Source organism: Zingiber officinale, chromosome 5B, assembly GCF_018446385.1.
Source record: "Zingiber officinale cultivar Zhangliang chromosome 5B, Zo_v1.1, whole genome shotgun sequence".
NCBI classification, from domain to species: Eukaryota; Viridiplantae; Streptophyta; class Magnoliopsida; order Zingiberales; family Zingiberaceae; genus Zingiber; species Zingiber officinale.
The window spans coordinates 77503600-77517045 of NC_055995.1; positions in this window are offsets into that span (position 1 = coordinate 77503600).

The window sequence follows — 13446 nt, forward strand, 5'->3', positions numbered from 1 at the left end:
AGGTACCTGGAGTGGTGTTTATTACCTCTTTCTCCTCAAATAAATGCTCAGACTCCAGTTCTGGCGAATGTTCAACTTCATGTAGTGATTCTTGGGTGCTTGGCTCCATAGCACAAGTCCCTACACTTACATCCTCCATTCTTGGTGATTCTTGAGGTAATGCTTCCAGTAAGCACTCCCCTACACATAAATCATCTTCTGCAACAATACCTGCATCTTCAACAACATCTAAAGCAACACTATCAGTAGAATCAGAAATCTGAACAACTACATCATCATCACAAATAAAATTAGATAAATCTTATGAATAAATGGGAATAGGGTCAGGCCTGACAAAATCACTACTCTCCATCTCTCCACTGGAGTTCTGTGCTTGTAACTGATTAATGGATGATGCAATCTGATCTAACTGACTCTGTATATTCTGTATCCTTACAAATTGCTGCTCTTGATGCTCTCTCATTTGTTGCAAAACTTCATTGCATTTCCACATTGATTCTTCAATTTGTTCTTGTGCATCCTCATACCTATTCCGTTGCTCCATAGGTAGGTAGGACTGAGTCTGAGGCTGATAGTAATTACTCTCCCTCCAATCTCCAAAATACGGATAATATGGATCCATGGTCACATAAATTTCCTGTTCTTATGCTGAAAAACTAGCAAATTAAATCAGAAGACTCAGGAACAAATAAAATCAAACACATGAATATATAATCATGAAATCAATCAAAACAACAATCCTAAAATTACTACAATGCTTATAAAATCCCCGGCAACGGCGCCAAAATTTGATAAGCGAGAATCTATATTAAATGTCACAAATAGGCTTATCAAATTAACAATTTAATATTTCACTGAACCCCTTAATTAAACAATAATGTTGTAGTAACGAGCCCAGGATCGATCCGAGGAACCAACGGTAGAATGTAATTTAGGATTGTCTTTATTTCCTATTTTTGGGGTTTTCGATATAAAAATGGAATTGGGGAAATTTAAGCTTGAATCTAAATCTAACAAATGAAAACAAGCAATTAAGAAACTAATCTAAAGCATAAATGAAATCTACTTGTGTGCCAACAATCAAACCATAATGCATTGTCACCCTACATTATAATTTAATCATCACCACACTTAAACTACATATGAAATTACAAGACAGAAATAAATCTAATCTAAAACAAGATGTAAACCCTAACTATGTACTTAAACTCTAAACAATTAACCAAGCACAAATTAAACACAATTAAGCTTCAACAAGGTAATGAAATGCTAAATACTTGCATAAAAATATAACGAACATTAAAAGAAATATGTCTAAGCTATAAAACAGTAACAAAACGAAATAAAACCCTAACCAATCCAACTCACAACCAATCTCACCAAACTTCACACTCTTGCCATCACACAAGAGTGCCAAAGTCGAGACCACCCAACTTTGGACCTCAGTGGAGCATCTCAGTGACATATCAGTTCAAGGAATGTTCAAGAACACCGACGGACCACCCCCGGCGAGCTAAGAACATCCCAAAATCCCAAGAATGGCCGAAATATGAAAATCTGGTCTCTGGATCTGATGGGAAGCTGTGGAACGCGGATGAACGTCGGATGGAGTTCAGCAACGCCGGAGGACCACCGCCGAACGCTTCTGATGAGAATCGGAGCTCGGATTTGGAGGACCACCTCCAAATCTGAGGTGAAACGGGGAGATGCCGCGAGCCAAATTCCACCGGAGAGAACACCCTCCAATGGCTCTAGAAGATCGGGATGATACCGCCGAGAAGCTCTCCACCGAGATTGAAGCTCGGGAGATTGAAAGGAGAAGGAAAGGGGCCGAAATCCGGAAGATTGCCGCGAGGACGAGGCTGCTGCGCTGGGGATCGACGACCAGAAAGAACACTGTAGCTTCTGTTTTGAATCTGTTCCAGATCTGAACGGACGGCTGGGATCAATTTGGAGCTAAATCAACGGTGAAAACTTGCCCAAAATCCGATCCGAAGGTACTGATCTTGATCTAGAGTCTGGATCTACCCTCCCTTAGGTCAGATCGATCAGATCATCACTGGATGGCCCAGATCTGCCGATCTTCAATGAACGGCCCAGATTAATCCGGCTGGATCAATGGCTGGATGAACTCAGATCTGGATCAAAACTTCTGGATCTTCATCAATGGCTTAGATCTGCTCCCCATTAGGTTGGATCGGCCAGATCTTCAATGGATGGTCCAGATCTGTCCTATTCTTGATGAACGGCTCATAATGCTCCAAAGCTTGATCTTCTTGTTTGAACTCCGATTCGAGCCCAATTTCGGTCCAAATAGATCCAAATTCAAGATCCTTTGATGCCTACAAAATAATAATCAAATATTAGCATCAAATAGCACAAAAATAAGATAATTTGCAATTAAGTCCAAAAATACACACAATGCACAAAATGTGATGTAACCATGATTTAAACCTATAAAATCCACATCAAACCATGCATATATGAATCAAAATAATGCAGTAAAATCATGGTTATCAATCGGCTGATCGATCTAGACGCCTACTGTTCGCGGTACGAACTTCCCGATCTATCGGCTGATCGATTGAGAAGCCTCCAATCGATCGGCCGATCGATTGAGATTTCTGATTTCGCACCAACACTCTGATTTCAGCACTGTTTCGTGCCAGGATTATATATATGAGTTCTAAAATAATTGAAAAACATTCTAATCTCACACAACTAAGGTTCTAAGCATGATAGGGTGCATGATTTACTAATCCATAGCATTTAACATACCAAGGTGCAAAATAATGAAATGCTAAAAGGTTCTAATGTTTAACACAAAGTTTGCTGAATTCCCTAAGATCTTTATTCCAAGTTCCATCCACACACATCTTCATCGCATTGCCCTCCAGCCTCCGCTAGTCCATCTTTCCTTTACCTTTATTTGCAGTATAAGGAAAAAGTATCTGTAAGCTTTCGCTTAGTAAGAAACCATCTACCTCACAAAAACATGCATTCGATGCAATATGCTTTTAAAACATGCTATTAAAATCATATGCTGAACTTGAGAAACATGGCATACTGAAATCATTACACATGAATACTAAAACATGGCATACAAGTTCATAAGATATGGAAATCAAAACTGATCATAAGACTATCACATGCCTCCATAAGAAAACTAAACAGAGCATGGACTGAACTAAGCTGATGCTAAACTATTGCTAGAATTATACTACTTTCACATAGCTATTTTGTGAGGTTCTGAAAACTATTTACATAGTAAGTGAAAATACATAATCATGCTACTGTTTGGGCCCGACAACTGTACTTTGCTGTGCGCGCATCCCTAACTAGACCCGGGTTTGCAAGTCCCGAATTTAGTAGGGTTACTAGGTTAGCTGAACCTAGGGACGACTATGGGAGCCCAATCCAATGGATATCTAATCCAATACAGTGCCACTGAGAAAGTAAAATACTGAACATAGCTAATTATTACTTGTCTTGCTCTTTCTAGGTTATCTGAACCTAGAACTAGGTTGTCTGAACCTAGAGATGACTGTGGGAGCCCACCCTTTGGACGTCTAGTCCCATAATAGCTGTAGCAAGACTAATAAGCTGTAAAATGCTTCTATCGCATTTATCTAAGCTAATCAAATGCTTAAGTTGCATTTTAACTGTGCTAATAATTTAATCGAACACGTGGTGTGCGCTAATTCGCATCCTTTGTACCGAAAGTCTACGTACTACTAAACTGAAGCATGAAATTCATACGAAAGCTGCTTATACTGTAGGTGAAGGGTTTCTTACCTCCTGTTCGGATTTTCTTACGATTCTAATCGTTAGATTTCTGGAGGAGACGATCCTTTCGACGATCTTCTCGCGTCTAAGCGTTCCTCTCGCGGAGGGGAGTGTCCACGTGTTGAGGTCATCGCCGGAAAGGTGCTCCTAGAGCCCTTAGGGCTTGGCGCGCCGAGAGAGAAAGAGGAGGGAGGAGGCGGCGTGAGGTTAGGGTGAAGAGGAGAAAAGTTACGAATAAATCTAATAACTCCTCACTTATTAATTCCCTATTTATATTAAGTGGGTAATTTCGCCCAACTCTAATATAAATTTAATTGATTCTCTTTCCTTTCAGCACGGCCCTGCTGGGTTCACTTGGTTACTAGAGTCCGCTATAAGTTGTAGGACCCAATAGGTCTCGGGTTCAATTCCCGCGTAGGCTATTTTCATTTTCTATTTATTTTTGCTACTTCCGCTACTCTAAAAATTCTGTAAAAATATCCTAAAATTCCAGAAAAATACTAGGATATTTCTAATAATTATTTTGAGGATTTTCGGGCCTTACAAAAGGTATATCTCATGCTCTAGTAGTTGAAACATGTTTAGAGGTGTTATCTACCAGCACCTGGTGTGTAGATACAGGAGCCACTGATCATGTCTGCAATTCTTTGCAGAGGTTCCAGGAAACCCGACGACTATTTGAAGGAGAGATAACCGTATACATGGGCAATGTTACTAAGGTAGCGGCTGTTGCAGTGGGAGACGTCTACTTATCTTTTGATAGGAATAGAAGTTTGATTTTAAGAAATTGTCTTTATGTACCCAAGTTTAGAAAGAATTTAATTTTAGTTTCTAAACTGTATATAGATGGATATTCTGTTTCCTTTAGTAACAATGTCACTATAAAGAGAAATAAGGTGATTATCTGTTCTGGTACATTGGTTGGAAATTTATATAATTTAAATTCAATTTCTCCCACAAACCAAAATATGGAAATTAATAACACATCTTCTAACTCTAATAAGAGAAAAGAACCTTTGGAAATAAACCAAACATATCTTTGGCATCTAAGGCTTGGTCATATTAACTTAAGTAGGATTCAAAGGCTTGTAGCCGATGGACTCTTGGGTTCATTAAAGTTGGAAAACTTTCCAACATGTGAATCCTGCTTGGAAGGTAAAATGACCAAGAGACCTTTTAAGGCCAAGGAATATAGAGCCAAAGATACGTTAGAACTGGTTCATTCTTATTTGTGTGGTCCTATGTCTATCCAGGCAAGAGGTGGTTATGAATACTTCGTCTCCTTTATAGATGATTATTCAAGATACGGATACATTTACTTGATGCGCCGCAAGTCTGAATGTTTTGATAAGTTCAAAGAATATAAGGATGATGTGGAGAAACGTCTTGGTAAAAGTATCAAGACACTACGGTTTGACCGTGGTGGCGAATATCTTTTTGGAGATTTTAGGAATTACTTATCAGAAGTCGGGATTTAATCCCAATTGTCGGCACCTGGTACACCCCAACAGAATGGTGTGACAAAACGAAGGAATAGGACTCTTATGGAAATGGTTAGATCAATGATGAGTTATTCAGAATTACTAAATTCATTTTGGGGATATGCTCTGGAAACAGCAGTGTACATTCTGAATATGGTACCTTCTAAAATAGTTCCTTCTACTCCCATGGAATTATGGAATGGGCGTAAGCCTAGTCTGAATCATACCCGGATATGGGGTAGTCCAGCACATGTGCTGAAGGGAGATACTGACAAGTTGAAATCACGTACAGAAGTTTGTCTGTTTGTGGGATATCCTAAGGGAACGAAAGGTGGTTTGTTTTATAATCCTAAAAATCAGAAGATCATTGTTAGCACCAATGCTCGATTTTTAGAAGAAGATTATGTAATGAACCATAAGCTCATGAGCGAAATTGTTCTAGAAGAAATAAGAGATGACACGTTTACTTTAGTACCAACAGTACAAGATGAAGTACCACAAGAAACTGCAACACGTGTCACACATGATACACAACCAGAAACAGTGCCTCATCATAGTGGGAGGGTTGTAAGGCAACCTGAGAGATTCATGTTTTGGGAGAGTCTTCGGAGTTGATCCCGGGTAAACATGAACCTGATCCCCGAACATATGACGAAGCACTCCAAGATATAGATGCAGTATCTTAGCAAAAGACAATGAATTCTGAAATAGAATCTATGTATTCTAATAAGGTCTGGGAGCTTGTAGAACCACCAGATGGTGTAAAAGCCGTTGGATGTAAATGGATCTACAAAAGGAAAAGAGGGACAGACGGGAAGGTAGAAACCTTCAAAGCAAGGCTTGTTGTGAAAGGGTATACTCAGAAAGAGGGAATCGATTATGAGGAGACTTTTTCGCCGGTAGCTATGCTAAAGTCTATCCGGATACTCTTATCTATTGCTGCTCATATAGATTATGAGATTTAGCAAATGGGTGTCAAGACAGCATTCCTTAACGGAAGTCTTGAAGAAAACATCCATATGAAGCAACCAGAAGGGTTCATTGAAAAAGACAAAGAGCATCTAGTGTGCAAGCTCAATCGGTCCATTTAATGAAGTAATCCAGTCATATGGATTTATTCAGTGTCTGGATGAGTCTTGTGTATACAAGAAGTGTAACGGAAACGTGGTGGTATTTCTTATACTATACATAGATGATATATTGTTAATTGACAACAATATCAAGGTATTATCAGACATAAGGGTATGGTTGTCCAAAAAATTTGATATGAAGGACTTAGGAGAATGTGCACACATTCTTGGGATCAAAGTTATAAGGGATCACAAGAAAAGAATGTTGTGTCTATCTCAAGCTTTATATATAGATACAATTCTTGCTCGTTTTAGCATGCAGAACTCCAAGAAAGGTTTCTTACCTTTTAGGCATGGAGTAGCCTTATCTAAAGAGATGTCTCCGAAGACATCAAAGGAGATAAAGGACATGAAGGCAGTTCCTTATGCTTCGGCTGTGGGAAGACTAATGTATGCAATGCTGTGTACGAGACCTGATATCTGTTTTGCCGTGGGCATGGTTAGCAGATATCAGAGTAACCCTGGACAAGGACATTGGACTGCTGTAAAGCATATATTGAAGTACCTGAGAAGGACTAGAGATTATATGCTAGTTTACCAAGCAGACGATTTGCTCCCTGTGGATTACACGGATTCGGATTTCCAATCAGATAGGGACAACAGTAAGTCTACATCAGGCTATGTATTTACTTTAGGAGGTGGAGCCATTGCATGGAGTGTTAAACAGAAATGCGTTTCAGACTCAACCATGGAAGCTGAGTATGTGGCAGCCTCTGAGGCAGCCAAAGAAGCAGTATGGCTCAGGAATTTCCTAATGGACTTAGATGTGATTCCTGGTTTGCCCAAAATCATCACAATTTATTGTGATAATAGCGATGCAGTTGCAAACTCGAAGGAACCACGAGCCCATAAGGCAAGCAAATATATAGAGCGCAAGTACCACCTGATACGAGACATCGTCAAGCGAGGAGAAGTTGTCGTCGCCAAGATTGCATCAGCAGATAATCTGGCAGATCCTTTCACTAAGGCCCTTCCGGCGAAAGCTTTTGATCGGCATGTGGGAGGGATGGGAATCAGATGTATGGCAACAGATATGGCAGCTTAGTCTTTTAGTATAAGTGGGAGATTGTTGGAATGTATACTAAAACTTTTGTAAACATTTATTTTTAAAATAAAAGAATCACATTAGTCAAATGTGTATATTTATTTGTTAAATATAGTTGTTCAATTAATTCATAAAGTAGATAACATGATGTGTGGTGTCACACACAGAAGATCATGTTATCAGCTCTTTATAAATTATAAACAGTTGCTCATGATTAAGATGGAAAAGAACAAACCATTGGTATAGTCATAGTGTAATTAGGTATCAGTTTATCTTGACTAATAAATTACACTAGTACACTCTAAGTGTATTGAATATGACCATTTTAGGTAAGTTCTTTTTATACTGACTTAATAAAAGAACTAGACCTTAGTTATTATGGAAGTGTGTACTCTTAATCCTAATATAATAATAAGCATATATATTTAGTATCTATTTCTTTAACTTATCAAAGGGTGAGATTTAGCTTGATAAATCAATAGGCCCGATAAGTTGGGAAATTATATTACTTATAGTGTGTGTTATTGATTATAGAAGGAAGTTGTGTCCTAGTTATCTAGGTTGAGAATGTCCCCAAGTGGAGCTCATAAGGATTGCCATATTAAACCCTACAGGTGGACTTAGTCCAACATGACAATGAAGTTGAGTGGTACTACTCTTAGAGCTAGATATTAATTAAGTGAGTTGTCAGTAACTTACTTAATTAGTGGGCATTCGTTATCTTAAATACAGGGAGACTAACACACTCATGATAAGAAGAAGCTCATAATGTAATTTGGGATTGGTGCGGTAGTGCAACAATAACTCTCTAGTGGAATGAGTTATTGTTGATGAACTTGAGTTGTGTGTTCGGGGCGAACACAGGATACTCAAGCTCATCGGAAGGCGAAAACTAATTTCTCCTCTAGGTCCCTGTCGTAGCCTCATTAGTGCCTTATAAACCACTCATTAAAAGCCCTTCTTGGTGTCCAAGAAAGGAGGTCGGCCCATTGCTTGGTGACCAAGCAATGGTCGGCCACCATCTCCTCTTAAAGGGTCGACCTTTTGCTTGGTGCCCAAGCATGTAGGGGTCGGCCACAATAATTCAAACAAGGAGGGGTGTTTTGAATTTTTAAAATCTTTTCTTTGTAGAAAACTACAAGTTTTAAAAGAGAGATTTTAAATTTAAAAACTTTCCTTATTTGAATTAGGTCACATGTTTTAAAAGAAAGTTTAAAAGTTTTAAGACTTTCCTTTTTTAACCATCCTCATGGTTTAGAAAAAAAAGGAAGAGAAGTTTTAAAATTTAAATTTTCTATCACCATGTTAAAAAAGGAAATTTTATAAGAGAAGTTTTAAATTTTAAAACATGGTTTTAATTTTTAAAACTTTCCTTTTTTAACTCCTACTTTAGGAAATTAGAAGAGAGCTTGTAAAATTTTATAAGGAATTATAAAATTTTATTAAAAAAAAATATTTTTTTTCTTTCTTGATGAGGTGGTCGACCACCTTGCTTGGTGCCCAAGCAAGGGGCCAGTCAATAGGATTAAACTCAATCAATGATTGGTGATTAATTCAATCAAGAGGAAAGAAAAGGAAAAAATAAAAAGGAAAAAGGAAAAACTAGAGGAAGATTTAAATTTTTGTAAAAAGTCTTTCCTTATTTGCCTTGGGCAAGTAATATAAAAGAAGGGGGAGGGGAGGCCTCATGAGATAACAATTCTTATTCTCTTGCTTGGAGATCTTGGTGTGGTCGGCCCCTCTCTCCCTCTCCTTTCCCTTGCTCTCTTTTCCTTGGTGGTGGTGGTGGCCGAATATTAGAGGAGGAAGAAGAAAGCTCTTTGGGTGGTGTTCATCTTGGGGGATCGTCGCCCACACGACGTCCAAGGCGAGGTGAGGAATGCGGCAGAAGATCTCGAGGTCATTAGCTTGCAAAGGAAAGGTATAATTAACAATTATTTTCCGCATCATGCTAGTTATTTTTCTTTGTATGAATTCCAAACACAAGAGGCATTAGATCTAGTTTTTCGAATTTATTTTTCGAGTTTGTGTTTTCTTTGTTTTTTGAATTTGTGATTCGATTATTCTTTTTTGTTAAACCTAGAGTTATTTAAGGAAATTAAATATTAGCTTTCCTTAAAAGGCTTTGTCTAGGCGGTGGTTGTTGCTCCCATATCCAAGAATGCCATGTGTCTCGTCATGCAATCCTGGAAGCCAATTTTATAAATTAATATTTAATGGAATTAATAACATAGGTAGATTTGGATAAATAGTGTTAAGTTCCGCTTGCGATCCAAATCTAAACCATCAAGAACAGATAAGTTAAATTTGGAATCAATGATGTTAAGTTCCGTCTGCGATTCCTAATTTAACTTCTAAAGAACACAATAGATTGTTTAGGAAAGGTTCGACACTTGTACAAAATTTTTATACAGTGGAACCGGTACGATCTTCCTAGGACCAACCAACAATTCTAATAACTTACTGTCCAATTAGTTTCTACAATGATAACAAAACTTCAATGACACAATGTGCAATCCCTAGCTGTTACGTGTAGCAGATACTTAGATAGTTTAACTGCTACACGTTGAAAAATGGCATTTTAATGTATCATCAAGATTATCACAAGATCTGATGTATTTGTTTGATAATTAAATGGAGAGACGGATAACTTCTTGTCTTATTGTATTGCAAGTGTGGATGTGTGAACATTGGCATCTAATTGAGCCTTATAGATGCCACCATGACATTCCAAGAATATGCTAGTCGACTAACAGATTGGCCTTCTTGTCTTTTCCATTTCCCTTGCGTAGTGGTAAGAGAAGTTTGGGCGATAAGATCAACAGAAGAGCCATCTTAAAATTCATAGAGGCACACTGTTTGGAAAATGAAATAATAGCATATGGAATGGTGTTCGCAATAAAAATATTCCTTTTCTGAACCCCCAAGCTAACTGCGTACAACTAGACTTCTGATTTGGGAGGAAGACACACTACCAGATTTCGAACATAGATAGTAGATACCATGAAAGGAATGACGAAGGTGGTGCCAGGAAGATGGCGTCAATCCATAGTTATGATACTCATAAAAGTGTCACGAAAGGAATGGCAAAGAAAATGAGGAGGCTCTTAAAAGAGGAATAAAACTGAAGTGAGAATGAGAAGTCTCCCTCTACCATCAATTTATAGGCAGATAAGACCGCTATAAAATATGGGAATAGAAGGAGTATCACGCGCCCATAGTTTCCCTTCTAACAAAGTCAGATTTTACTTGTATTCACAGACCATGGTTTATAACAAGTATGAGTGGTCATTCTATGGAAGTGACGGATCCATGAACCAGAGTAGTTAGATCGCCATTAATTAATTGATAAGTTGCCATAAAATAATTGGTCTCGGGTGGCTGCTACAACATGTAGCAACTAGTGTAGTTGAGGCCCAAGCGGGAAGGTGGTCTTGGCTTAAGGGACTTACGGGCATGGAACCAGGCGCTTATGGTAAAAGTTCTATTGTTCATACAGGACAAGAAAGACACACTATGGATACGCTGTGTACATCATATATATTTACAGCAGGTGGGGGTATGGGAGTGGCAGAGCAGGCATACAGACTCCCCACCAATCAAGCAACTGGTATAGATTCGGGACAGCATTCTCAGCACAGCAGGTAGCCCAAAGATAGCATATGATCATTTTAGAAACACCAGAGCTATGAAGCCCTGGGAGACTACAGTATGGAAGAGAGACCTTCACGGTGTGGCTTCTGGCACATGGGAAGCTATAGGTGCGTGCTGGATAGGAGTACCTAGAGGACAGATTTTGCACCTTCTGCAGGCATGATGAGGAGATGATAAATCATGTTTTCTTCAGATGGCTGCCAGTCTAGAAGCTATGGGGAAGAGTTAGAGGTTGGTTACAAATGCGCCCTCAGATGCCACCTACCGGTGCATGTTGAGGACGTCCAGGCGATAGTACTAGGGAACCTCCACCTTGGCCAAGGCTCGCCACCTTGCCATGTCAGTGATGGTACACCACATATGGATGGCAAGGAATCACAGCATGTTTGAGGGGAAGAGATTTGATGCCAAGTTGGTCTTCAGGAAGATACAGATACATGTCTTTAGGATGCTAGGGGTACTAGTGGATCAAGTACTTGGACATCATTGATACTTCACAAGTCATGATGGCTTTTTTGGGATATTGGTCGGCTATGCATTTCATGCATACATGCATAGATTGACCCCATTTGGGGGCATACATTATAGCATACATGTAGATTAGCATAGGGAGAGCATGCATTTTGGTACCACTTGAGTGTAGCTCCTAAGAACACTTGGTGAGGGTATGCATTTTGAGGACATAGTCACTCTACATGTAGATAGGATGCTGACAAACCCATCAGAGAGTAGTTAGTCTCATGTTGCATCTACATCAGAGTTTTGAGGAGAGGTCTCCACCTTATTTTGGCATTAGTCATGAGATATGTCGGCCACACATATACCCCTATTACAGAGATAGAACTGGAGCACTACTCTAGCTGACATTCTGTCAAGCCAAAGCACCACCTTGGTCAAAAGGAAAAAAAAAAAGTGAGTACCTGATCATTTTACGACACCACCATGGTGGCTGATACCTCTATCCAGATACGCCCACCTGCAGATGGCTTGGATACAGAGACACCCTCTAGCAACTGGCTGGAGGGACATGCTAACGACTACTGGAGTAAGATGCTGATGGGATGCTAGGCACTACAAGAGCACACGAACGCCATAGATGGAGAGCTACAGATGATACCACAGTCTAAGTGTGAGATGAGGGGAGGAGAGAGGTGCGACCAGAGTAGATGGAGTCATGCAGTAAGGCATGAGGACTGCATGTGGGTCGCTTTATGGGATGAGGGAAATGTATGTGAGGAGAGACCACCTCGGGTGGAGTCATGTAGTAAAGCATGAGGAATGTATGTGGGAGAACATGTAGAGGATGAGAGTGATGTACAGGTGCATAGATCCACCTTAGAAAGTGTTGGAGTGTATACTGAAAGCCTAAGCTTTGTAAACATTCATTATGAATAAAGAATCACATTTGGTCAAATTAGTTGTAGTTGTTCAATTAATTTATATTGTAGATAACATAGTATGTGGTGTCACATGCAGAAGATAATGTTATCAGTACCTTATAAATTATAAACAGTAGCTCACGACCAAAATGGAAAGGAACAAACCATTAGAAGGTCGTAGTGTAATTAGGTATTAGTTTATCTTGACTATATAATTACACTAGTACACTCAGAGTGTATTGAGTAGGACCATTTGAGGTCGTTTCTTTTATACTGACTTTATAAAGGAACAAAGACCTCAGTTATTACGGAAGTGTGTGCTCTTAATCCTAATATAATAACAAGCACATATATTTGATATTTATTTCTTTAATTTATCAATGGGTGAGATTTAGTTCGATGAATCAATAAACCCGATAAGTTGGGAAATGGTATCACTTATAGTGTGTGTTGTTGATTATAGAAGGAAACTGTGTCCTAGAGATACTAGGTTGATAATGTCCTCAAGAGGAGCTCATAAGGATTGTCATGTTAAACCCTGCAGGTAGACTTAGTCCGACATGATGATAAGGTTGAGTGGTACTACTCTTGGACTAAGATATTAATTAAATGAGTTGTCAGTAACTCACTTAATTAGTGGACATTCGATATCTTAAACACAGGGAGACTAACACACTCATAATAAGAAGGAGCCCAAAAATATAATTTGGGATTGGTGTGGTAGTTCAATAATAGTTCTCTAGTGGAATGGATTATTATTGATAAAATTAAGTTGTGTGTTCGGGGCGAACACAGGATGCTTAATTTTATCGGGAGACCAAAACCAATTCCTCCTCTCGGTCCCTATCGTAGCCTCTTATTTATAGAGTACTATACCCACCTATACCCACCTTCTATACCCACCAATAGGGGGCCGACCAAGCTAGCTTGGGAACCAAGCTAGGGCCGGCCTAGGTATAAATTGGGGTGGT